Source organism: Pundamilia nyererei, unplaced genomic scaffold, assembly GCF_000239375.1.
Source record: "Pundamilia nyererei isolate P.nyererei 1_Seehausen unplaced genomic scaffold, PunNye1.0 scaffold00041, whole genome shotgun sequence".
Classification (NCBI taxonomy): domain Eukaryota; kingdom Metazoa; phylum Chordata; class Actinopteri; order Cichliformes; family Cichlidae; genus Pundamilia; species Pundamilia nyererei.
The window spans coordinates 3,321,374-3,323,846 of NW_005187442.1; positions in this window are offsets into that span (position 1 = coordinate 3,321,374).

Here is a 2,473-nt window from a genome sequence, read left to right on the forward strand (position 1 = left end):
CTCTGCGGACACACCCCCTTTACGTAGCGGATCACTAAAGCCTGCACGGCTAATGAGCCTTTGCTAATTTAAACAGTAAACCAGTGTATTCCCTAGGCTGTACCTGGGGTGGGAATCAACTCAGTCCACTAATACTGTTCTGAGGTATTAGTATTTCCCACGAGTACCTGATACTTTTAAATAAAGCAATTCCATAACATTTAAGAAAACGAGAATCTTGAGTTATTAGTTGCTGTACAATACATAATTTAAGAGATAAAATAAATGAAATGTATCAATAAAAATGACTATTCGATTGATTAAAAAAGTGTCTTAAATGAAAACAAAATAAACAAAACTTAAAATTTAATTGTATTTTTGGTCCAATTTCTAAAAGTTGAAAAAAACCTGCGTATGATACCCAGAATTATAAAGTAGTTTAAATAAACCCCACATCCATCAGTGTAAGTAAAAGTGAAGTGAACTTCTTTTACCTTTCACCTTAATCTTTTCATTTGCTCATAACAATTCAGTATTATTTTTGTTGTTGCTTGCCTGAAACCAAATAAAGAATGGTATACGGAAAACAATAAATAATATCTGGTTAAACATCCTGCTTATTGGCAGATGCACTTTGTGGTTATGGAAAAACCAATGATATGCAAAATCATTGTTACTGTCTTTACACTTCAAAATTTATTAAACCCTTCAATTCCATCTACTTTAATGAATGTCATGAACTAATTTTGGATGTATTTTTTCTGCACATACTGAAATTTGTGCATTTAACATCTGCAGGAAGAATGATAGTATTTAACATTACTAGAACTCCACTGTAATTAAAAATCAGCATCATGCTAATTTATTACAAATCTTTATTGTTTTTATCTGTGGTTACCATTATGGGTTTAATGTGCAACTAGTACCTACTGTCAGTTTTTCAATAACATTTGTGAGTAAGCTTTCAGCTTTGGCTAGCGCTACCACATTTCTAAACAACCTTGTTTTTTTTTTCTTCATACATTAATCTGCCCTCTAGACTAGACCGCCTGCGCTCACTCACTCATAAACTTCCAACTGAGCCAACAAGCTGTTCATTCCTGATCTTGCCAGTTCATAACAACCCATGTTGACTGGAGTAAATAGCATATTTGGCCAGTAGCAAAGCAAAACTTGGTGATCAGATTTCTTTAATCTGTGGTGCAAATGTAAATAAAAGACAAAACTTGTGACTTGAACATACTATTTTTTTTAATTAATAGTTTTGTTTAATATAAATGTTTTGGGAATTGGTGATATGAATAAAATGTTTTTCTTTTTCTGTTTTAATCACAATAATGATATGTGTGTTACTTTTTACCTTGTAGTGCGAGGATGCCGTCCAGGGAAGATCGTACAGATGACAGAGGCTGAGGTGCGGGGGCTCTGCATCAAGTCCAGAGAGATTTTCCTCAGTCAGCCAATTCTTCTTGAACTTGAGGCTCCACTCAAAATCTGTGGTGAGAACCCACCTATATCCCCAGAGGGCATTTATATACATTGTTTTTATTTGTTCACTACATTTACAATGCTTATGGGTTGAATTGAGCAAAAATCCACTTGGATTTGTCTTATATGTTTTAAGTCCCTTCACAGCAAGACAGTCCACCCCACAATGCTGTTATTTTTGCTCCAGGTTAACCATATTTAGATTCACAGTAGTTCACTGTAGCACAGAAACTGCATTAGTGAAGATTATGAATAACTGCCTTATGGCCTCTGACACTGCACTTACCTGTGTGCTTGTCCTGCTTGACCTCAGTGCAGCATTTGATACAGTTGAGCTTAATATTTTACTACACATTTTATAAATATGTTTATAAATATGCCATTCTCTTTCAAAGATATCTGTATAATCACATGAGATCAATAAACTGTAGGTAAAAATTTTAATTTCAGGTGATATCCATGGGCAGTACACAGACTTGTTAAGGCTATTCGAGTATGGAGGTTTTCCGCCAGAGGCCAACTATCTGTTCCTGGGAGATTACGTGGATAGAGGGAAGCAGTCATTAGAGACCATTTGCCTTCTTCTCGCTTACAAGATCAAATATCCAGAAAACTTCTTCTTGCTCAGAGGGAACCACGAGTGTGCCTCCATCAATCGCATCTACGGCTTCTATGACGAATGTAAGTTGAAAAATCAGTGCTTGACTGCATCTGAATACTGTTAGATTTAAATTCTGTTAATTTAACTTGATGGTTACAGTTTCATAGATGTAAAGATTAGCTGCTTCTGTGGTTTGTATCGATACAAACTGAAGAACTATTTTCCTTTCTCTTTCTGTTATTCAATGGAAATAAGCACTATGGCAATAAATTATGTGTAAAAGACAAAAACGTTTGATCAACATTGGATTTAATCCTTAATATTCTCTAGTGCTTACTGCACTAGAGAATACAACTCATGATTATTAAAGTAATCTGATAATGATTAAACTTCAAAACATATATT